This window comes from Heloderma suspectum, chromosome 1, assembly GCF_057233095.1.
Source record: "Heloderma suspectum isolate Gila_16-S chromosome 1, 16-S_ref, whole genome shotgun sequence".
In the NCBI taxonomy this organism is placed as follows: Eukaryota; Metazoa; Chordata; class Lepidosauria; order Squamata; family Helodermatidae; genus Heloderma; species Heloderma suspectum.
In genome coordinates, this window is record NC_139458.1 from 170,719,784 (window position 1) to 170,744,638 (window position 24,855).

Below are 24,855 nucleotides of genomic sequence, written 5' to 3' on the forward strand. Positions count from 1 at the left end.
GCCTGGAGGAGATAGATTTGTAGATTGCAAGCATTATGACTATAAATTCTATATTATCTATGAAAAGGAAGGAAGGAAAGGTCATAGTCAACACTTGTTCACTTAGTTCCCCTGCAATGTATCTTGCCATTTTGTCTGCCGGTACTAAAACATCAAGCCAAACCTATAAACCACCCTACTTCACTCCATCAAGTAGTGAATGTCCTGTGAATAGGGATGTATGGACAAGCAAAACTTGAGCTCATCAGAGTTCTCCAAATTTCACCTCAAAGTTCGTTCCATGTCATGCCCATATTAGATTGCAATTCTTTTCCCATGAGAATTCATGCTTATTTTTGTGCATATTTCTTCCCAAATATACACATCAATTGTGTGCATCTTTGAAATGTACACACTTTTATTCCATTTATTAAAGTGTGTTTGTGTGCATTTTTCAGAAGTATGCATATTTTTCATACATACATATGCTGTCTAATGCATTTGGCTGGGGGTGGGGTGGGGTGGGCGAATCACACTGCAAGCTCAGAAACCTACAATCTTCAACCACACATTGTGTTCAAGTCCGCATTCAGTTTGGGAAGTGCAAAGTGGGTAAATCCTGATCAAAAACAAACAAACAAATTTCTCATACATCCCCACCTGTGAACCAGCATCTCTGGAAGAGCTAGATTCAAGCATAAAGCAACCTACAAAAGTAGTAGAGAAGATGTAGAACTCTCCTGCTCAGTCTGGCCAACGAAAGCTGTTAGCCATGAGAGAGGGGAATACAAACCAGCCCTGTTCTCTTTCACAAGCTAGACGAGTTTAACAGGCAGCAGTTCACACCCACTTGACCCATTTGGCCTGCAACAACTTGAGGCAGGAGATAAATTTCACAGCCAGCCCACAAGGCCTCGTGGGCATTGTAAAGCTTTGGTTTCACAAAAGACAGATGAGTTACCTGTATGAGTGCAAACATGTGCACATTAATCAGCCTGACACCTGCACGGCCATCTTTTCACCTTAAAAGTGAACAAGAAAACGTAAGCCAGTTTAAGGTATCTGTATGGTACCTTTAACATATGAACAAATTATGCATACATGCACAGTCACAGATTTACTCAAAAATTTCTTCCTAGAAAGACTGCAATCCTAAGCAGTATATTTCACACTAGTAATGGAAATGGTATCTATTTTAATTCATGAAAATACCAGCTCTTTGAGTGAATCTTATCCTCAGCTCACACAGGAGAGATAACTGAGCATGAGGCTCCATGTGGTGAGAAGAGTCCTGGGGATCGTAGCAGCTGCAACAGCTGTTACAGCCCTGTGCAGAAAACCCTCTTCTAACTCTCTTGGTGACTTCTCATGACTTCCTTACCTGTGCTTGAGTCCAAGAACGAGCTGTGCATTGCTGGAAGGTGAATGACTAGGCAGCAGCAGCACTGTGGGAGAGTTGGAAGGGAGTTTTCTGGCTGCTTATGGCTGTAGCAGTGCTTGGAACTCCTAGCTTCTACAGTCACCTCAAGGCTTCTCACCATGTGGAACTGTGTTCACAGACTTCAGTGTAAATCAGCCTAGAGACATGAAAAAACAAAACTGCAGCACTAGAACATAATACAAAACCATGAATTAAATATTTAAAAGTCATGAAATGGTAATTGTGGGCCACATCTTGATTTGAAATCACCAAGGTTGTGCTGATTGATTCTCACAGTAACCTATGGCATGATGTTTGCCATGCACACTCCAAGCCACCAGTATCATGTCCAGTGGTGGCTGATGGAGCACAAAAAACTGTGCATGCATGTGCTTCTAGCATGCTAGCCAGGGCCAAGCTAAACAACATGTAAAATGCATGAATGCATTTTGTGGTTGTTGTTTATTTGAAAAGCAGACTGAATGGGTGCCAATCAGGATTGGAACAGTGGCAATGGGGAGGGGGATTTAAGCCTTTCCCCCACACACTGTGGGCCCAATTAAAATACCCTATCCCTGCCCCAAAGAGGGGTCCCATGAGGAAGGGGGATGTGCGAGGAGCTGTCATTGTCCGCTGTAGTTTAGGATTTCAGTTTTGTGAATGGCCAGTCCTTTAACTTAAGTACTGTTTGGTATCCCACTTCCAGGAGTGTAATATGGCCACACTTCTGGAAATAAAGGAAGCGGTGTGAAAAAAACACTGATAGTAAAATCTATATGTCGCAGGTGCACACCCACAGGTGATGCACACCCCCAGCACAAAAATCACCCTACAGCCTAACACTGAAGAGTGATACCCAGACCAGCTAGATTTCATACTAGGCCTTACCACTAAACTTCATTCTTCATATCCAGAGGGATAGAAAGCAGAATCCAATGCTGTACTATCCTTAATGAAAATGATGTCGCACTAATATAAACTATCTCAAGCTATGGATGTACGAAAAACCTGGTTTCATCCAGGGATATCCGCAGTGGGGGGGGGGAAAGGCGCACCATCCCTCCCCCCGAAATCCTACCCCGGCCGGCTCTGCTCCACGGTGTCTCTGCATAGCCGCTGGCAAGGTGCATCTGCACGGCAGGTCTGCAGATGCAAATGGCGGCCGGTGTAGCAGCTGCCATTTGCGTCCCTTCTCTGAGCCATGATAGGCTACGTAGATATTTACGTAGCCTATCATGGCAAAAGCGGGGATGCAAATGGCGGCTGCTACGCCATTTGCATCCCTGCTTTTGCTGTGATAGGCTATGTAAATATTTACATAGCCTATCACTGCTCAGCGAAGGGATGCAAATAGAGATGTATGAAAGTCACTTACCTTTTCGCAGCTTGGCTTCGCGGTGGGGGGCTTCTCCCCCCGAAGTTCAGGCGAGGGGGGGAGGCATGCCACCTCGCCCGGCTGAAATTCAGGCCGGGGGGGAGGCTTCCCGCCTCGCCCGGCCGAAATTCAGGCCGGGGAGAAGCACCCCTGTCTCCCCGGCCGCGAAACAAAGTGTAAAATAACCCAAACAAACCCTGTGATAGGCTACGTAATGATTAACGTAGCCTATCACGTCTAGATTTCCAAAGTCAGCCATGATAGGCAATGTAAATCGTTACGTAGACTATCATGGGTGACTTTGAAAAAAAAAAAGCGCGTACGCAAATGGCGGCGCCCTATGCATTCCTTATTTGGTCCCGGTAGTCTACGTAAAGATTTACGTAGACTACACCGGCGGGTCCCGGCGGTGGTTCGTCGGGGGCGGGGGCGGCGGCCAGTCTCCCGACCAGCTGCCGCCGCCGCCATTGCAAAAAAAAAGGGAAAGTAAAAAAAACAACAACACACACCCGTGATAGGCTACGTAACGATTTACATAGCCTATCACGGCTAGATTTCCAAAGTCAGCTGTGATAGGCTACGTAAATCGTCACGTAGACTATCACGGGTGACTTTGGGGGGGAAAAAAAGCGTGTACGCAAATGGCGGCGCCCATGGGGCGCCGCCATTTGCATTCCTTATTTTGGTACGTCTAGTCTACGTAAAGATTTACGTAGACTACGGCGAAAATAAGGGAACGCTATTTGCGTTGCCCTTATTTTCACCGTACTCTACGTAGATCTTTATGTAGACTAGACATGACAAAATAAGGAATGCAAATGGCGGTCCCCATGGGAACCGCCATTTGCGTACGCGCTTTTTTTTTTCAAAGTCACCCGTGATAGGCTACGTAACGATTTACGTAGCCTATCACGGCTGACTTTGGAAATCTAGCCATGATAGGCTACGTTAATCATTACGTAGCCTATCACAGGTTTTGGGTGTTTTTTTACACTTTGTAATGGCGGCAGCGGCAGCCTGTCGGAAGACCGGCTGCCGCCCCCGCCCCCGACGAAAGGCTGACGAACCACCGCCGGGACCCGCTGCCAGGAGGGACATTCGCCAAAGGTAAGTCCCATCCCGGGGGGGTGGCGGGGGGTGGCGGAGAATTTCACCGCCGATTTCGGGGGGCCAAATGCGTTGGCACTCGGCCCCCCGAAGATTCGGGGAGAAATTCTCCGCCATCCCTAGATGCAAATGCCGTAGCAGCCGCTATTTGCGTCCCTGGCAAGCCGTGATAGGCTACGTAAGTATCTACGTATCCTATCACGGCAAAAGCGGGGATGCAAATGGTGGCTGCTGTGCCATTTGTGTCCCTGCTAGGGTTGGTGGAGAATTTCTCCCTGAAACTTCGGGGGGCCGAGCGCCAACGTGTTCGGCCCCCCGAACAAGTTTTGGGGAGAAATTTTCCGCACCCCCCCGCCCCCCGCACCCCCCCCCGGACGGGACTTACCTTTCCCGAATGTCCCTCCCGGCGGCGGGTCCCGGCGGCGGTTCGTCGGGTCTTCGTCAGGGGCGGGGGCAGCAGCCGATCTTTCGACCGGCTGCCGCCGCCGCCATTCCAATAAAACTAAAAAAACAAAAACGCCCCCGTGATAGGCTACGTGACGATTAACATAGCCTATCATGGCTAGATTTGCAAACTCAGCCGTGATAGGCTACGTAAATCGTCACGTAGCCTATCATGGGTGACTTTAAAAAAAAAAGCGTACGGCTAATGGCGGCCCCCATAGGGAGCCGCCATTCATGTTCCTTATTTTGCTGTAGTCTACGTAAAGATTACGTAGACTACGGCGAAAATAAGGGCAACGCTATTTCCAATAAATCCAATTTGTAGGATTGTAGGGTTTGCAGGCTAAGCCTATCACTTTAAGTAAGCTTTCCGCTGAAGTTATTTATACAGAAAATGGTAACACAATTGATATTTAGCTCAAGCATATACATTGTTTGGTCATGCTATACACATAGCACAAGCCCATGCATGCTTACTCAGAAGTAAGTCCCACTATGTTCAATGGGGTTTACTCCTAGCTAAAGTGGGCCTAGGATTGCAGCTGTATTCTGTTTCACAGGAGTGGTAACTCTGCTCTTACTTTTTGTTTTCCTGCAGAGGTATGTTTCATTGACTGTCTTTTTAAAGTGATGACCTTATTTTCCTTGGCTAGAGTAAATATGTGAATAACCTAGGATGCTGGCAATATCTCTTTCATTTGCTTTCCCATTAAGTGTGTAAAGGTATGCCTGACCACTAACCTGACATGTCCCTGTCACTTGGGCACTCTCGATTCTTCCATCTTCTTAATGGATGTTTGCACAGGCTTCTGTGGCCTACCTGAATAAAATCTTTTAAATTTTAATTCACTTTACATTTAGGCCAGTCATAAATAGCATTTAGGTACCAAGTATTCTGTTCCATGCAATCCCTAAGGTGGTGCTTTTATTTTAATGAAGCCATTTTGGAACATGAGAGAAAGAAAGACAGAGAGAGAATCCATCTTTGATTGAATATATTTGTCAGTTTTATTCCCGAGCTGGTATTTGTATGTGAAAAAAAATAACCCTGTATAAAATAAAAATAAAAATTAAGGACTGGAAAGTGCTTTAGCAATTTGGGTAAAAGTTTTCACTGGGTTTCTGCTTTCAACTTTATTATTGGAGTAAACCTGAGTTCTATGATAACTGTTTGTTATTAAGTCGGGGGTTGGACTCGATGGTCTTGTAGGCCCCTTCCAACCCTACTATTCGATGAAGTGGGGGCATTGTACTATTTGCAAAGTGTTTTTCACTTAATAAATATTCAGTGTTTGGGGGGCTCAGTCAGTGGTACAGCTAGATACTTTTAGAACCTGGACGTAATGGTCATATAGAGTCATGCAGAAGCAGAAATTGGGAATCCCTTAACTGCCCATAAATATTTAGATATTGGTGATTTGACATCTGACTGAGCCACACTTTCTCTCTGCTTAGGACTGCCAACTTTCTTCTTTCTCTCTGCTGGCAGTATTCACCTCCCTCTTCCAGTTCCTCCAGGCCTCAGGGATTCACAGCTCAATGTTAGAGTAGCTGTTGCAAGACGTCAGTGTAAGCATGGCTGCCAGGAACAGATTTATGATAGCACATTGCTGTTTGAAGCAGTGGTGTAGTGGAGCAGGGCTCACAGGGACACAGCACCAGCACTTTTTGATTAGCAGGGAAGCTAACTTCATCTGTCACCTCACCACCCTAGACTTCCCTGTTTCCTCTGAGGTTAGCAGCAGTTCTTACAGCAACTGGAGGGAAATGGAATTTCCCAGTAACTATATATTACATCATACATTATAATACTTTGTTGTAATGCAAAGTATTTTGAGGTGACTTGGGCCTGAGTGGGCAATTAAAGCCTATTAGGTTTACAAAAGACCTGCTCCTGGTGAAGATAAAATGCAAGAAGTGGTTTGTTCACCTGGATCAACACAGCTGCCTGCATTTTGGGCTGTCCTTGGGGGCGGGGTGTCTGTGGAGGCTGTCTTGATGAGCACCCACATTACAGAATTTACCACTAACCACTGATTTCAGCAGCAGGCTCCATTTCTGGTCTAGGTGTAGACATTTGAAGGTCGGAAAGAACTATGTGCACATAGGCTCTCTCCATGCATACATGGGTAAGACCTCTTTAGACCTTGGTGGAACTCTGCCATGTTAGCAGTGCAGCCCTCCCAAGGTGTGCGTCTGTCACTATGCATTTATGGAGGGTGGCTGTAGAGTTGCTGTAGCAGGTGGGGGTGCTATTTATTGTGACAAGGGTGATGAAGCATACTTGCATAACGGAAGGAAGGAAGGAAGGAAGGAAGGAAGGAAGGAAGGAAGGAAGGTAGGAAGGTGGCCAGCGTGCTAGGAGGCACATTTATTTATTTATTTATTTATCATATGGCACATTTACATCGCATTACAATAAAAACATAGAGCATAATAAATATAAAATATAGACAGGAATATTACAAACGTATGTCTAGGTTACAGATATAGTTTTTTTACTTCAGTTGTCACAAAAATAGAGTGACACTTACTGTAAGTCTGTGAAATCTCAGTCACCTTCTATTTTAAACACACTCCTCTTTTATATAGCAAATATTCAAGGAGAAGTGTGTGTGTGTGCATGTGCGAGTGTGCGTGTGCTTCCTGTCATTGCTTTTAATGCAACTCTTTCTTTTTTGGTTGTCTAATTATATTATGGTCTCTGAGACAAAGTCTCTAATCTTGCTAGTATGTCAACATCCTGTGTAGAATAGTATTATTGCTGTGGAGTTGTTCTTAAGAAAGGAGTAGTTCTTCCTCAGTTTTTCTATTCAGATAATTGAAATTCCCTGCGGCCACTGTTCTAGGCTTTACTTATCTCTATAAACATTTCCTGATCCTGCCCTAAAGGCATATCACAGTCTTCTAAGATCAGGTTTTTGTTATCATTTCTATTTCCCATTCAGCCCAAACTATCTTTGTCCATGGATTGTAAGTTGCATATATAAATTTCTCCCCTCAATATATGTAATTCCTTCAGTCATTTTACCCATACTGCTATGCTTCCTATTTCCTGTTGAGTCTATCTTGTTATAAAACTATGTCTTTTACTCCATTTCTGAATCTCAGTTAAGTTAATTAAAGAGGTTATTTTCTTTTGTATTTTCAGAACTTTCCAAACTGTGTGCCGCGACACATTAGTGTGTCGGCGGCAGTGTGTAGGTGTGTTGCACGAAATGCAGAAAATTGTGCGGAAGGGCACCGCGGAGCTCCCTGACTCGCGTTTGCTTCCCTTGGCCCCTCCCCCAGAACTTCCTAAAGCAGCTAATGTTAAAGCAGCTAAGGCTTAGCTGCTTTAACATTAGCTGCTTTAGGATCATGTGGCGTCTTGACGTAGGACGCACATGATTGGCGGTTTGGAGCAGTACGGCGAGGTAGAGGCACAGGGCGAAGAGAGGGGAGGGGAGGCACCGCCCTGGGAGCAGAGCGTGGCCGCCGCTGGCGCGAAGTGGCAGCGGCCCCCGGCCCTGTGAGATTTCGAGTGCGCCTTTGGCAGACTTCTGCACCGCGCTCCTGCGCAGCCAGGCCAGAATAGTGCATGGGTGGAAACGCCGCCTCGGACTGGGACTGCACCAAGTGGGCCGTCCGCCATCTTGGCCAGTCAGAACGGAGCTCAGTGGAGGCCAGAAGCCTCAGAATCAGCGTGCTCCCAGTCACCCGGGCGAGTGCAGCTGCAGGCTGTCACCCAGTCAACCCACCTGCTGTTGGCTGAAGGGAAGCCACCCTCCCAAACCCAATGTGGCAAACAGCAAGCCACCCACCACGTGGCACTTATAATTTGATTTCTGCCCATTTATTTTTATTTTTACTCTGCTGTAATTGTGGATTAACCACCCACTGGCAGTATACCACCGGAGAGTGCTAGAACTGGACTCTGGACTTGGCATTGCAAATATTTACAGCAATATAGCCTTGTAGTTATATATTTACACCATTTTTGTCAGACTTTTACTTCTCTACTTCATGTGTTTTTGCAGCTGAGCTCCTACTAGGAATGGCGGAGAATTTCTCCCTGAACATGTTTCGGGGAGAAATTCTCCGCACCCCCCCGCCCCCTGCACCCCCCCAGGGACGGGACTTACCTTTGGCGAATGTCCTTCCCGGCGGCGGGTCCGGCCGGCGGTTCGTCGGGTCTTCGTCCGGGGCGGGAGCGGCTGCCGGTCTTTTGACCGGCTTCCACCGCCGCCATTCCAATCAAAGAAAAAAAAAAACGCCCCCGTGATAGGCTACGTGACGATTAACGTAGCCTATCATGGCTAGATTTGCAAAGTCAGCCGTGAAAGGCTACGTTAATCGTCACGTAGCCTATCACGGGTGACTTTAAAAAAAAAAAAGCGCATACGGATAATGGCAGCCCCCATAGGGAGCCGCCATTCGCGTTCCTTATTTGGTCGCTGTAGTCTACGTAAAGATTTACGTAGACTACGGCGAAAATAAGGGCAAGGCTATTTGCGTTGCCCTTATTTTTGCCGTGGTCTACGTAAATCTTTACGTAGACTACAGCGACCAAATAAGGAACGCGAATGGCGGCTCCCTATGGGGGCCGCCATTTGCGTACGTGCTTTTTTTTTTTTTTAAGTCACCCGTGATAGGCTATGTGACGATTAACATAGCCTATCACGGCTAACTTTGCAGATCTAGCCGTGATAGGCTACGTTAATCGTCACGTAGCCTATCACGGGGGTGTTTATTTTTTTAAAAAAAAACTTTTGAGTTCGCGGCCAGGCGAGGCGAGGCGAGGCGCCTCCTCCCCAGCCTGAATTTTGGCTGGGCGAGGTGGGAAGCCTCCCCCCCGGCCTGAATTTCGGCCGGGCGAGGCGGGAAGCCTCCCCCCCCCGGCCTGAACTTTGCGGGGGGAGCAGCGAAGTGCCTCCCCCCCACTGCGAAAAACTTCGAGGACAGGTAAGTGAGTTTCGTCCACCCCTAGCTCCTACCTGGTCCTATGTGTCCTAATATGTATTGTAAATACTTCAGTTAATTTTGTTTATTTTTCATATTTTCTTGCACTTATTTACATATTGTTACTCATAAATGACAACACTGTATGTTATTATCTTACAAATCATATATTTTTAAAAATATAAATGAAAGGTTTTCATGAGATATGTTCTATCCCCATACATTTCATTATTACAATTTATGTATGTGTCTGTATCTCTTATAACGGGTTAGTTTAACCTCCAGTTTGCTAGTAAAACTGAATTATCATGTCACGAAATGATGCATGTCTAAAAAGTGTGTCACCAACATGAAAAGTTTGGAAAGCTCTGGTCTAGAGGTAGGGATGGCAGAGAATTCCTCCATGGATCTCGGTGAGGCTGAATGCCAGTGCATTCGCCCCCCCGAAATCTGTGGCAGAACGGCGTGCCCCCCCGCCCCCCCGCGGATCCTCCCCGGGACGTGACTCACCTGGGGCGGATCTTCTGGGCGGGGGCGGCTCCGGCGGCGGCTAAGGTGGCGGCGGCAGCTGGTCTTCTGACCAGCTGCCTCAGCCACCATTTCCACTCTTGTAAAAAAAAAAAAAGACGTGATACGCTACGTAAAGATTAACGTAGCCTATCATGGCTAGTTTTTTTTAAAAAAAACACGTGGTGATAGGCTACATAAATCTTTACGTAGCCTATCGCAGCTGGGTGGGTTAAAAAGGAAACCCATGTATGCAAATGGCGGCGGCTACGGCCACCGCCATTTGCATTCCTTATTTTTGCCCATCTTAGTCTATGTAAATATTTACGTAGACTATGACAGCGAAAATAAAGGGGAACGCAAATAGCGTAGCGGGCGCAATTTGTGTCCCTTTTTGATTCCCCGTTTTAGCCTACGTAAATATTTGCGTTCCCCTTTATTTTTGCCGTCATAGTTACGTAAATATTTACATAGTTTAAGAGGGCAAAAATAAGGAATGCAAATGGCAGCGGCCTTAGCTGCCGCCATTTGCGTACACGGTTCTTTTTGTTTTGTGTTTTACCCAGAGCCCTCCGCGGCCGGAAATCCGGCTGCGGACGGCTCTGGCCTGGCTGGGCCTGGCCGGCTGCTCTGCGGAGCTGCCGCGGAGCACAGCTGGCTGCAGAGGATTCTGGGGGGGAGGAACAGAGCGCCTCCCCCCTGTCGAGGATTCTGGGGGGAAGGACGGAACGCCTCCCCCCCCCACCATAAACATAATCCGCGAACAGGTAAGTGACTTTCGTACATCCCCATCTAGAGGGTCATAGGATTTTTCAGTTCCCAGAAACTATGCTCCCCACCTCTCCCCCATACCCTCGTAGTCGGTGTGGTTCTCTCTGTGCCGTCTATGTCTTCACACTCAGAAATAGAACGCGGAGATGGGGAAAAGGGGGAGGTCCAGGGCAGGGCAGGGAGGAGACCACAGAATCTGTATTATGCAAATTCCTATGTGCTGTGCAGCTTCCTCCCCTCCCCCTCCCCAAAGCCGTAGCTAGACAGCCAACATCGGCCATCTAGCCAAAAATGCAGGGTGGCTGGAGCACGGAGGCAAGGATCACCTCTGTGTACAGCCTGCCTGCACTGGATACTTGGCAGCCTCCAACTATCTCAATAGGATTGTACATTATTATTGTGAATTAATAAAATTCACAATAATATAATTATTATTGTGAATTAATAAAATTGTCTTTGCTGTTGTCATTATTATTAAGGCTCCTCTGGAATAAGGATTAGTTCAAGCTATGCTCATGACTAACTGTATATACCTATCTGTCATATTAATCTAGTGTTTGATGTCAGCTCTTACAGGTCTGATCACCATAGGGAGATTCACAGAACCCCTGTGTCAGGATTGATTCTGAGTGTATGGAGATAGATTCAGATTCAGAAGGGGAACAGCCAGAACCAGGGAAGCCATCTTCCCAAGCGAGTTCAGATATGGATAGGCATGCTTCTCAGGATGCTAACAGAGATGGCTGGGCCTGGAGCCCCCCCCCCTTTCCCTCCTCCGTGAGAACCCAAGAGGAGGAGAGTGCGTGGTGTGACCTGAGGGATGCTAGCCTGCAGTGCATAGCTAAGAGGGAAAAGATAGAAGTGGAGCTCAGACGGTTGGCAATGCGTGATGGTCGATGTAGGGGAGCATCACTGGAAGGGAGGGGCATCCCTCCCTAACTTATTCTAGCCAGCAAATTCTTGTTTCGAACGGCTGGCAACGTCGTAGCTCCCATTTGGATCCCCTGTTGCCATTCCTTTGTAGCCAGAGAGTCTTCGAGGATTTGCATCTGTAATGAACCTGTTGATAGTGAATTAAAGGCATGAGACTGAAGCCTCTCTTCTTGTGTGTGTGCTAGGGATGTCGGAGAAATCCTCCACAGACCCCAATGAGGCCAGATTCTATTGAATCCCCCCCAGAAGTCGGTGGAGGATCAGATCTCCTACCTCCACCTCCCCTGCGAAGTCCTGCCACCGGCTCCGAAGTCCCAGCGATACGGCCGCCATTGCCGTATCACTGGCTGAACTGACGAACTGCGGACACAAATGGCATGTGGCGTAGTGGATGCCATTTGCGTCCCTGCTCTTTGACGTGATAGGCTACGTAAATCTTTATGTAGCCTATCGCACGAAGGAAGAGAGACGCAAATACGCCATTTGCATCCCTGTTCCTTTGCATGATAGACTTCATAAAGATTTACAGAGCCTATCACATCAAAGAGCAGGGACGCAAATGGCATCCGCTACGCCAGATGCCATTTGTGTCCGCAGTTTGTCTGTCCAGCCAGTGATACGGCAATGGCGGCTGTATCGCTAGGGCTTTGGAGCCGGCCGGTGGCTCCACGGAATCACCGCAGAGTGGAGCCAGTCAGTGAGGATTCCGGGGGGAGGGACGGATTGCCTCCCCCCATGCCCCCCCGCCGGAACGGCAGGTAAGTAATTCGTACATCCTTAGTGTGTGTATGAGGAAGTGGGGGGGGCAAGAGAATGTGACACCCTGCTCCCACATGCAGAAACAAATTGTGAGGGGGTCACAGGGCTCTTTCTGGATCACTGCCTTGTTGTGGCGAAGGGGCTTGTGTAACTCAGGGAAGCCATAAGCTATGCCGTGCAGGGCCACCCAAGGTGGACAGGTCATGGTGGAGAGTTCTGACAAAATGTGGTCCACTGGAGAAGGAAATGGCAACCCACTCCAGTATTCTTGCCAAGAAAACCCCATGGAATGTATCACAAGGCTAAAAGAGATGATGCCGGAAGATGAGCCCCTCAGGTCGGAAGGTGTCCCATATACTACTGGGGAAGAGCAGAGGGAATTTCCAAGTAGTTCCAGAAAGAGTGAAGCAGCTGGGCCAAAGCCGAAAGGACACTCAGCTGTGGATGTGTCTGGTGGTGAAAAGAAAGTCTGATGCTGTAAAGAACAATATTGTTTAGGAACCTGGAATGTAAGATCAATGAATCAAGGTAAGCTGGAGGTGGTCAAACATGAGATGGCAAGATTGAACAAAGACATCTTGGGAATCAGCGAACTAAAATGGACAAGCATGGGTGAATTTAATTCAGGTGACCATTATATCAACTACTGTGGGCAAGAATCCCTTAGAAGAAATGGAGTAGCACTCATAGTCAACCAAAGGGTGGGAAAAGCAGTACTGGGGTACAATCTCAAAAACATCAGAATGATCTCAGTACGAATCCAAGGCAAACCATTCAACATCACAGTAATTCAAGTCTATGCCTCAACCACTGATGCCGAAGAAGCTGAGGTTGATCGGTTCTATGAAGACCTACAACACCTTCTAGAACTAACACCAAAAAAATATGTTCATCATAGGGGATTGGAATGCTAAAGTAGGAAGTCAAGAAATCACCGGGATAACAGGCAAGCATGGCCTTGGTGTACAAAATGAAGCAGGACAAAGGCTAATAGAGTTTTGCCAAGAGAACACACTGATCATAGCGAACACTCTTTTCCAACAGCACAAGAGGCGACTCTACACATGGACATCACCAGAGGGTCAATATCGAAATCAGATTGATTACGTACTTTGCAGCCAAAAATGGAGAAGCTCTATACAGTCAGTCAAAACAAGACCTGGAGCTGACTGTGGCTCAGATCATGAGCTTCTTATCACAAAATTTCAGCTTAAATTGAAGAATGTAGGAAAAACCACTAAACCATTCAGGTATGACCTCAATCATATCCCTTATGAATATACAGTGGAGGTGAGGAATAGATTTCAGGGATTAGACCTGATAGACAGAGTGCCTGAGGAACTATGGACGGAGGTCCGTAACATTGTTCAGGAGGCAGCAACGAAATCCATCCCAAAGAAAAAGAAATGCAAGAAAGCAAAGTAACTGTCTGATGAGGCTTTAAAAGTAGCTGAGGAAAGAAGGAAAGTGAAAAGCAAGGGAGAAAGGGGAAGATATACCCAAATGAATGCAGAGTTCCAGAAAATAGCAAGGAGAGACAAGAAGGCCTTCTTAAATGAACAATGCAAAGAAATCGAAGAAAACAATAGAATGGGAAAGACTAGAGATCTCTTCAAGAAAATCAGAGATCTCAAGGGAAGGTTTCGTGTAAAGATGGGCATGATAAATAAGGATGTATGAAATTGCCCTTACCTGGCTCCGCTGGGTTCGGCTGGGGGCGGAGGTGCACCGTCACTCCCCCCGGAATCCTTGCCGGCCGGCTCCGCTCCGCAGGGATTCCGCAGAGCCGCCGGCCGGCTCCGCCAGCAGCCGGACATCCAGCCGCTGGCTAGCAGGGACACAAATGGCGGTGGCCATAGCCGCCGCCATTTGCGTCCCTGTAGTCAGCCGTGATAGGCTACGTAAATCTTTACGTAGCCTATCACATCTGACTTTAAAAACAACAACGCGCGTACGCAAATGGCGGCGGCTACTGCCGCCGCCATTTGCATTCCTTGTTTTGGGCCGTCTTAGTCTACATAAATATTTATGTAGACTAAGACAGCCCAAACTAAGGAACGCAAATGGCGGCGGCCATAGCCGCCGCCATTTGCGTATGCGCGTTTTGTTTTTTAAAGTCAGGCGTGATAGGCTACGTAAAGATTCACGTAGCCTATCATGTCGTTTTTTCTTTTTAAAAAAACCTAGCAATCTTTACATAGCCTATCACATCTCCCCCCCCCCCCCAGCACTGGAAATGGCGGTGGTGGCAGCCGGTCGGAAGACCAGCTGCCGCCGGCACTGACGGCAGAGCCACCGGCGCTGCCGGCAGAGCCGCCACCGCCCGGAAGATCCGCCCCAGGTAAGTCTCATCCCGGGGGGGATCCGTGGGGGGGTGGGATGTGGCACGCTGTTCCGCCACGGAGTTCGGGGGCGCGAATGCACTGGCATTTGGCCTCACCGAGATCTGTGGCGGAATTCTCTGACATCCCTAATGATAAAGGACAAAGAAGGCAGGGACCTAACAGAAGCAGATGAGATTAAGAAGTGGTGGAAAGAATACACAAAAGAACTATACAGGAAAGATCTGAATGTCCCTGATAGCCATGATAGTGCGCTCAATGAACTTGAGCCAGACATCCTAGAGAGTGAAGTCAAGTGGGCTTTAGGAAGCATTAGTAACAACAAACCTAGCGGAGATGACAGTATTCCAGCTGAGCTATTTAATATCCTAAAAGATGATGCTGTTAAAGTGCTGCATTCAATATGCCAACAAATTTGGAACACTCAACAATGGCCACAAGACTGGAAAAGGTCAGTTTACATTCCAATTCCAAAGAAGGGCAATGCCAAAGCGTGTTCAAACTACCGTACAATTGCACTCATTTCACATGCCAGCAAGGTTATGCTCAACATCCTACAAGCTTGGCTTCAGCAGTATGTGAACCGAGAACTACCAGAAGTACAAGCTGGGTTTCGAAGAGGCAGAGGAACTGGAGATCAAATCGCCAACATTCGCTGGATCATGGAGAAAGCAAGAGAATTCCAGAAAAACATCTATTTCTGCTTCATTGACTATGCTAAAGCCTTTGATTGTGTGGATCACAACAAACTGTGGCAAATTCTGAAAGAGATGGGAGTCCCAGACCACCTTACCTGTCTCCTGAGAAACCTGTACGAGGGTCAAGAAGCAACAGTAGGGATGTCAGAGAATTTCGCCACGAATTTCGGGAAGGCCGAATGCCAGAGGATTCGGCCCCCCAAAATCGGTGGCGGAACGGTCTGCCACCCCCTTGCCCCCCCGGGACGGGACTTACCTTGGGCAGATCTTCCTGGCGGTGGCGGCTCCGGCTGTGGTGCAGCGGCGGTGCGGCGGCAGCGGCTGCGGTGGCCGGTCTTCCAACCAGCTGCCGCCGCCGCCATTTCCAGTTAAAAACAAAAACAAAAACAAAAAAACGTGATAGGCTACGTAAAGATTTATGTAGCCTATCATGGCTAGATTTTTAAAAAACACCGTGATAGGCTACGTAAATGTTTACGTAGCCTATCATGGCTGATTTAAAAGAAAAAAAAACATTCGTACGCAAATGCGTACTCGCGTTTTTTTTTCTTTTAAATCAGCCATGATAGGCTACATAAACATTTACGTAGCCTATCACGGCTGACTGCACGGACGCAAACGGCAGCGGCTACGGCTGCCGCCATTTGCATCCCTGCTAACCAGCGGCTGGATGTCCAGCCGCTGGCGGAGCCAGCCAGCGGCTCCGCAGAATCCCTGCGGAGTGGAGCAGGCCGGCCAGAATTTCGGGGGGGAGGGACAGAGCGCCTCCCCCCCACCTCAAATCAATTTCGCTAAAACGTAAGTGACTTTCGTAGATCCCTAAAACTGGTCATGGACCAACTGATTGGTTCAAACTTGGGAAAGGAGTACGACAAGGCTGTATACTGTCGCCCTGCTTATTTAATTTATATGCAAAGTACATCATGAGAAACACCAGGCTGGATGAATCACAGGTCGGAATTAAGATTGCCGGGAGAATTATCAATTATCAACAACCTCAGATATGCAGACGATACCACCCTAATGGCAGAAAGCGAAGAGGATCTATAGTGCCTCTTGTTGAGGGTGAAAGTGGAGAGTGCATAAGCTGGTCTGAAACTCAACATTAAAAAAACTAAGATCATGGCATCTGGCCCCATCACTTCCTGGCATATAGAAGGGGAAGAAATGGAAGCAGTGACAGATGTTATTTTCTTGGGCTCCAAGGTCACCGCAGACGGCGACTGTAGCCATGAAATTAAAAGACGCTTGCTCATTGGGAGGAAAGCTATGGCAAACCTAGAGAGCATAGCAAGAAGCAGACATCTCCTTGCCAACAAAGATTCGTATAGTCAAAGCTATGGTTTTCCCAGTAGCAATGTATGGCTGTGAGAGCTGGACTATAGGGAAGGCTGAGCGCCGAAGAATCGATGCTTTTGAACTGTGGTGCTGGAGAAGACTCTTACGAGTCTCCTGGACTGCAAGGAAGTCAAATCAATCAATCCTAAAGGAAATCAACCCTGACTGCTCATTGGAAGGACAGATACTGAAGCTGAAGCTCAAATATTTTGGCCAGCTAATGCAAAGAGAAAACTCCCTGGAAAAGACCCTGATGCTGGGAAAGATTGAAGGCAAAAGGAGAAGGGGACGGCAGAGGATGAGATGGCTAGATAGCATCACCGATGCAATGAATATGGACTTGAGCACACTCCGAGAGAGAGCGCAGGACAGGAAGGCCTGGCGTGCTATGGTCCATGGGGTCACGAAGAGTCGGACACGACTGAACGACTGAACAACAACAACACACAGGGCTATTCAGGCTAACCCACCCCTCGCTTGCATTGCTGATGTGCACCATGACCACACGATCCCACACATTCAGCCAGCATGAGAGAGCTCTCTCCACACATTCTGATGTACACATAGAGGGCCTCTATTCATATGTTCCACACACTTGGGGAAGTTTCTGTGAATGTCCTTCCTCCTTAGACATGGATTCAAATGGTTTGTGCCTCGTTATTGGCAACTTTCTGATTAGGGCTATCTGATTAGACAGCTGATCACAATTTCCAATGCAGTGATGCAAATCTTCTGAGGCTTAGAAGCTAGAGAAAGCTTGGAACTATGTGCATAGTACCCATTTGTACGCATCACTGTAGCTAGATTGGGGTGCTAATGATATATTTTATACTTTGGCACATCATACATAGATAGATATTAATTTGATATTGATATATAAATATAGATATTAGAATTTCTTCTTGATACAAAATAATAAAATACATTCAGATTCATTAACATCATGAAACTGGAAAATGTAAAAAGCAGACATTTCCTTGGAAGGCTATGGGAAAGAATATTTAAATAAGTTCAGCATAGTTTAACAACGTTTTCTTCATTCACCAGAAATATGCATCATTTTGGCAGAGATAGTCTAGTACGGGGTAGGAAACCTGGTGTTCTCCATATGTTTTGGACTACAATGCTCATAATTCCTGACCATTGGCTATACTGGCTGGGACTGATGGGAAATGTTGTGATCCAAAACATCTGAAGGGCATAAGGTTGCCCATCTTTGATTTATCAAGTTGTAAAAGAAGATGTAAACCTAACGTCTAAAAGATTAAGGCTGCAAGCCTAAACTCAATTACATTGAAGTTACACTGAACACAATAGGATTTACTTCTGAGTATTTATGTTATTTTGTTTATTTATTTATTAGATTTTTATACCAGCCAATAGCCAAAGCTCTCTGGTTAGTTCACATCAATTAAAATCATAAAACACCAGACAATAAACTATAGATGATAAAACATAATAGCAAGGTTTAAAAGTTTAAAACTGCAATATAAAAATAGAAATAACCAAACAGAAGCTAGCAGCAGTGTAACTGAAAATACAATAATAGATCAAAACAAATGGAAAAACTAAAATGCCTGGGAAAATAAAAAGTTCTTCACCTGGCACCAAAATGAGCAGACTGTCGATGCCAGACAAACCTCTCTTGGAAGCTCATTTCACAACTGGGGTGCCACAGCAGAAAAGGCCCTCTTCTTAGTAGCTAGTCACCTCACTTTAGCGATGTGCGAACTTACCCCCATCTGGGTTCTCTGGACTCATGCCCAGCCCCTGCTGGCCAGTCCCCGGACTGTGATCTAACCTCTCCCATATTCAGTGAGCAGTCCGCACTCATCCCGGTGCCTCATCAAACTCTGCAGTTGCCATTTCTAAAAAAGATAAAATGGCAATCACAAAAATGTGCATGTTTTTGTATGCGCGGAAATGCGCATTTTGCAAATGTGCATATTCTCATGTGTGAAATGTGCAATTTTTCAAAGGCACCCAGTGTGTGTATAAAAATGTGAATTTTTTGTAAAATGCATATTTTCATGCACACTTGAATATGCACATTCACAAAATGCACATTTTCGTGTGTGCACAAATTTGTGCATTTTGCCATCACCATTTTCTTTCTCAAAAAATGGTGAACATGAAGCTCAATGAGGCTGCTGGTGTGAGTGCAGGCCATTCGCCAACAGCAGGCAGGGGGCGAGCAGGGCTCGGGGTTGTGGGCAGAAGCAGGTCTGCCAGATTCCCAGACTAAATTGGGCACTCGTGCCATCCCTACCTTACTTCCTTTGGCTGGGTCTTCCAGAGAAGGACTGCTGAAGCTGATCTTAGGGTATGGGCAGGTGTATATGGGAGGAGATGATCCTTCAGGTAGCCTGGCCCCAAGTAATTTAGGGTATGGAATGTTAGTACAAGCACATGGAATCAGACTCAGAAATGGACTGGCAGTCAGTGCAGATGGAAAAGTACTGGCATAATATGATCATGTTGGCCAATCCCTGTTAATAGTCTTGCTGCCCTCTTTTGGACCAGCTGAAGTTTCCGGACCATTTTCAAATGTAGCCCCACATATAATGCATTGAAGTCATCCAAACAAGAGGTTATTGGAGCATGGATAAATCTAGCTAGGCTGTCTCTGTCTAGTAGACTTGTATAGGATTGTGCTGCTAACTTCTTCAGAGATAAGTGATTTGCAAACAATGTTATTGTTTTAATAGTTGATCGTAGTAGATACAAGGAAGACTGCCTGGAATGCTGAGAATTCCATTGTATAAAAAGTGCATTAACTCTTGACAGATCCTCCCTGCCTTGAAAATGGGAGTTTATTCCTAGTGCTGCTCAAGGATAAGACTTATATTGTTCAGCAGGCTTTTTTAATTGCCCTGCTTAGGGTGGCTACTTATGCATTGCAAAAAAAAAAAAAAGAGGAAATCCATAACTAAAAAAGAGGACACACATTTGATTAAAATGTGCATATCCTAATTTATATGTATGAATGCAAATATAGAAATAATTATTATAATTTAAATAGAAATACAGTGCATCTCACCATGATGGGGAACATTGTGACCAGGTGAGCAGTGTGTCTACCTACTGAGTTTTCTGTAGATGATGGGCAGCGTCAAGGCCCCACCATGTTCTTCTTTCAGATGGTTCTTTATCTTTAAACCAAACTTGGGCTAGACAGACCTTCAAATAGAGGACACCTTGAAATAGAGGATAGTCCTTTGTAAGAGGACACATGGCCACCCAAGCCCTGCTTCTGTGTCAGCAACCAATGCTTTAGAAATTAAGGAGGTGGAGCTTTTGCTGGCAGGGAAATAAAGTGATCAGAAACGCTGCATTTTCTTAGTCTCCATGTGCTACACCAAGACCTCAATTCAGCTAGCCTGTCTTATACTGCAAAGCAATATGGCCAAAAACTGAAGTTTCTTCATCAGACCTATATCCAACACCTTACTATGATTCATTCAATATTAAAGCCTCCACTGACTCAAATGAGCTATAGGAGCCTTAGGGACTGTGTGAAGTATCGGTTTGCTGGCTCTGATTCCTCAAACATACAGAGACAGGCCCACTTAAAACCTTTGGCCAAACAGCTTTCAGGAGCAGTGTAGGTAATACTGAGCCCTTTGTGAAACCTGGCAGCTTTACAGCATCTGTAAGAATAATTTCTGGAGTAAGCTTGGCATGCCGATTTTCTTGTCACACTGAAATACTGAAGCATGGAAAGGTCTGTAACCAATGCAGCATTCACTTCTTCAGAGCAATGTAGTTAATAACTGCTCAGGATTAGCATCAGAGGTAAGCCATTAGTAGTGATAAAGTATTTGCTATGTGTCATAGGATATAATGAAAAATTAAGGTACAGAATTAAGCTCCTTGCCCCAAGAAGATAGAACATATAAGAAGATGGAAAAATCAGGGTTTTACTATGTGAAACAAACAGCTTAGATCAATGTGAACAGTGTATTGGGATGGTGAGGAGGCATGTATGGTCAGTCAAAACTCTACAGAGAGAAAAGCTGCTTGCAGCAGACTTACAGGAAACAGGGAATATGAATTGCTCAGAAAAAAGATGATAAATTAGATATCCATGACTTTTGATTAAATATCAGGTTTGCTGAATCTCTTGGCAGGCAAAGAAAAAGGTTACCTCATGTTTTCGTTGTAAAAGCTCCGTCGCCAGTGAATGGTAAGGATTTTGACACTCACTTTATTTCCACCTGGCAGATGTGTCTGATAATGCACAGATTATAAACTGGTTACAGGACCTAATTCCTCGAAAGGTGACAGGGAAGAAATGAAAATGAACAACAATATCTGAATGGCTTGGTCTTCGCCATTGGGCTGTTCATCTCTTTGCATCCTCAAGTAGGACTGTGGCTGCTTTCAAGCAGCAGGTCTATGGGATGGAGTGACAAAGTCTGTGCCTTTATCCCCAACAACCGTGACACAAAGACAAAAGGCAGCATAGATGAGTTGTAACATGAGTGACAACTGTATTAATTACATCCCTGATCTGCAGCATTCTTCACCAACGTTCTTCTGACCTACAACATTCTTCACCAAAGAACACTCTTCTGTGGGGAGATTGGTTAAAGCCAATCCCCGCAAAGGCAGAGCAGAGCAGAGATGCTTGCTACCAAAGTGAGAATTAGGAGACAGCACTTCCTGCTGCTCGCCTTGTGAGGGTGACCCAACTTCTCTCTCCAGTGAGAATTCTTTCGGTGACCCCCTCTGCCACCCTGATGTCTCAGGTACTAGTTGCCAATGTCTTCTAAAAGGCTGAGATGGCTCTCCTAAGGCTTAGTTACTGGCAATGAGTGCTTTAAGCTAAAATATGCTGGTATATTTGGCACCACCCCTTTTTCCTTCAGCCCTGCCCCTTTTGCCTTGGGCCTCTGTCCACCAATGAATGCCCCCCCCCCAGTCTTCTCCAAAACTGAATAAGGCCCTCAGGCTGAATGAGCTTCAATGCCCCTAACCTAAAGACTTCTGCCCCCATGTTTCTACCATCAGTTGTTGTGTTTTGTTGTTGTTATTGTTGTTTGTTTTAGCATATCACACAAGCAATGCTCAGTTCCTGAATCACTTCCACATTATGCTAAATATGCTGTTACAAGAATCATGGGGTCTGACACTTGTGCAAGGATGCCAAATGGCATGAGATGAGAGCAACAATGGAGGAGGCAGCCCTCACGCCATCTGCAGGACACATAAAGTAGGGCTGTGCCAAAAATTTCTCCTACATTTCTTCTTTCAACCATTCTCATTCAATTTGATAGAAGAGAAATTGCTTTCAGAAAGAAATTCCATGGAGGAGAAATTTTGGAGGAATTCTCATGGGTTGGGCTTGGGGGTCTTGTGCTTACTTTACTTATGAGGTGGCTGAGGAGTGCGCATGAGCGTCCCGTCTGTCATCATTGTACAGTAATCTCTGTGGCAGCCTGTAGCCTTCTTGGCTTCCCGCACTTCAGTTAAAGCCATCGTGAGGAAGACATTATGAGGCAATTCCTCCCATGGGGCTTTTTCAGTTCAGGAAGTGCGGGTGGCCTGGGAGGCCTGGGAGGCTGAAGAGCAATGGAAAGATGTATAATAGAGAAAACACACACAGCACCCTCAGCCACCTCGCAGTGATTAGGTAAGCTCAAAAATACCACCAAAGAAATTCAAAATTCTGCCTCAAAAAAATGGAAGCCTCAACACAGTTGATGCTGTTGCCACCTACAGAAACAGTGCAATGAACCAAAAACCCATACGGAAAAAAAGAAAGAACCTGTGCTACACCCCCTGCCAATAGTGACCCCTACCTGTGAGAAGCTGTTGGAGAATTTCTCCTCCGCTAGGAGAAATTCAGTGAAATTGTCCTCCCAATTTCTCCGCCCACAAATGGACTGGAGAATTTTGAGAGGCCATTTGCTCACAGCTCTACCATAAGGAGGACCAAAGTTTCACATGATAAGACCAAAAGTCAGCCCAGGACATTTTGCTGCCTTGTTACAGGTTTGGTCTTTGTTGGATGTTTTCAAACTATAGTTCCAGTATGTAGGAAGCTGTTGGCTGCCAGTGAACTACCCAAGCTGATCAATAGACTCCAAAGTGTACAGCAAAAATAGTTTTAGGTGGGTTCAATTTTGGCTTTGTACTAACAAGAATTAGTAAAGCACAAATCTTTTTGATCCATTTTTTTTCATTGTTATTAGAAAGATACTTGTAGCATCACCTTAGAATATATTGCACATATAAAACGTTTTATACATGTAAACATTTTGTTGTTAAACAGAGCATTGCTAAAGAGAGCATTACATAATAGCATAACAGGAAATAGAATTTCCTAAACATTTCTTGTTCTTCGATGTTTAGTCCCAAAACCTTAAAAAAGAGAGATCTCATTCTTAGTACCAAGTTCCCCATTCAAAACTGAATAGGCTATTCAGCTGACAGGTACACAGGCCTGGCTGGTGAGCTCCTAATAAGAAGCTCCCATAAAATCAGCACATATTTATACATTGTGTGTGTGTAGCAATGACTTCATAGCTAATATTATCTATTGTCCCATAAATCAGGGCTCACAGTCTAAATTATGTTATTGTTATTAAACATACCTTAAACATTACAGCATATAAAAAAGGCTTACACGTACACCTTTCAGATCAATTTTAAATGATACCTTTGAGAAGATAACTCCTTACTCAAAATTTGCCAATTAAACCTAAGTCTAGGTTTAATTTATCTAGACATTTGTATATCAAGCTTTTGGGTGTGTATACTTTACACAATATTTTTCGCTCATTAATTGGTAAGCGAAAACTTTTAAGTACACTTTTGACCTGGAATAATACAGTCTCACACACCTGTTCATTACTCAAATAACTTTTTGGCCCAAGTAATAGGGCTTTAAGTCAGCATCCTGGTCAACTTGGCCATTATTTTTTATGCCAGTTGTTGTTGTTGTTGTTCAGTCGTTCAGTCGTGTCCGACTCTTCGTGACCCCATGGACCATAGCACGCCAGGCCTTCCTGTCCTGCGCTCTCTCCCGGAGCGTGCTCAAGTTCATATTCATTGCATCCGTGATGCTATCTAGCCATCTCATCCTCTGCCGTCCCCTTCTCCTTTTGCCTTCAGTCTTACCCAGCATCAGGGTCTTTTCCAGGGAGTTTTCTCTTCGCATTAGGTGGCCAAAATATTGGAGCTTCAGCTTCATTATCTGTCCTTCCAATGAGCAGTCAGGGTTGATTTCCTTTAGGATGGACTGATTTGACCTCCTTGTGGTCCAGGGGACTCGTAAGAGTCTTCTCCAGCACCACAGTTCGAAAGCATCAATTCTTCGGCGCTCAGCCTTCCTTATAGTCCAGCTCTCACAGCCATACATTACTACTGGGAAAACCATAGCTTTGATTAGACGGACCTTTGTCGGCAAGGTGATGTCTCTGCTTCTTACTATGCTCTCTAGGTTTGCCATAGCTTTCCTCCCAAGGAGCAAGCGTCTTTAAATTTCATGGCTACAGTCACCATCTGCGGTGATCTTGGAGCCCAAGAAAGTAAAATCTGTCACTGCTTCCATTTCTTCCCCTTCTATATGCCAGGAAGTGATAGGGCCAGATGACATGATCTTAGTTTTTTTAATGTTGAGTTTCAACCCAGCTTTTGCACTCTCCTCTTTCACCCTCAACAAGAGGCTCTTGAGATCCTCTTCGCTTTCTGCCATTAGGGTGGTATCGTCTGCATATCGGAGGTTGTTGATAATTCTCCCGGCAATCTTAATTCCGACCTCTGATTCATCCAATCCGGCATTTCTCATGATGTACTCTGCATATAAGTTAAATAAGCAGGGTGACAATATGCAGCCTTGTTGTACTCCTTTCCCAATTTTGAACCAATCGGTTGTTCCATGTCTGGTTCTTACTGTTGCTTCTTGACCCTCGTACAGGTTTCTCAGGAGACAGGTAAGGTGGTCTGGTACTCCCATCACTTTCAGAATTTGCCACAGTTTGTTGTGATCCACACAATCAAAGGCTTTAGCGTAGTCAATGAAGCAGAAATAGACGTTTTTCTGGAATTCTCTTGCTTTCTCCATGATGCAGCGAATGTTGGCGATTTGATCTCTAGTTCCTCTGCCTCTTCTAAACCCAGCTTGTACTTCCGGTAGTTCTTGGTTCGCATACTGCTGAAGCCTAGCTTGTAGGATTTTGAGCATCACCTTGCTGGCATGTGAAATGAGCGCAATTGTGCGGTAGTTTGAACACT